We start from the raw sequence: 644 nt of genomic DNA, 5'->3' as shown, positions 1-644 counted from the left end.
CATCTATGGTGAGGAGGGTGTTCCTGTCCCGTGTCTGCAGGAGGCCCAGGTCTCAGCTTCAGCTAGTGGGTTCTGAGAAGGCAGTCAGTTCCTCCAGACCTCAAAAACCTCCCTGGTAGAACAGACGTGTGTAATCTCGGGCCTCTTAGCAGGGATCTCCTCTTCTACCTCCTGACCCACGTTAAGCCCAGAGGTCAGCAAGCAGTGCTCCAGCTCCGTGTAAAATAGTAAAAGGCAGGGAGCTGTCTGCCACAGTGGCCCGTGTGAGCTCCAACTCTTGGGCATCTAACTCCTCCCGTCCCTTTAATGCAAACAGTGGAAGATTTAACATAAAAACAGGGTTATTTCAAAAAATACTGTTCTCACCATGTGACTTTAAGCAAAGCCTGAGCGTTTCTGGCCTGGATCTAATATCTGTGGCTCTGTTATTCAAGCCTAACTCTGCGTGCTTTGTCAGCCATCAGCCCCAACTTAAAGATGAGGGCCCTGAGCCGGGCGGTGGTGGCGCACGCCTTTAATCCCAGCACTCGGGAGGCAGAGGCAGGCGGATCTCTGGGAGTTTGAGTCCAGCCTGGTCTACAAGAGCTAGTTCCAGGACAGGCTCCAAAACCACAGAGAAACCCTGTCTCGAAAAACCAAAAAAA

At 51.9% G+C, this 644-nt stretch overlaps 1 protein-coding gene across 2 annotated transcripts in view; it reads left to right on the top strand.

Moving 5' to 3' along the window:
* Positions 1 to 644, top strand: part of Fbxo10 (F-box protein 10) — a 63,040-nt gene that overhangs the window by 52,307 nt on the left and 10,089 nt on the right. The window lies entirely within an intron of this gene.

This window comes from Microtus ochrogaster, linkage group LG5 (genome assembly GCF_000317375.1).
Source record: "Microtus ochrogaster isolate Prairie Vole_2 linkage group LG5, MicOch1.0, whole genome shotgun sequence".
Classification (NCBI taxonomy): domain Eukaryota; kingdom Metazoa; phylum Chordata; class Mammalia; order Rodentia; family Cricetidae; genus Microtus; species Microtus ochrogaster.
Note: the sequence above shows the minus strand (reverse complement) of the source record. Positions and strands in the feature narration are given on the sequence as shown.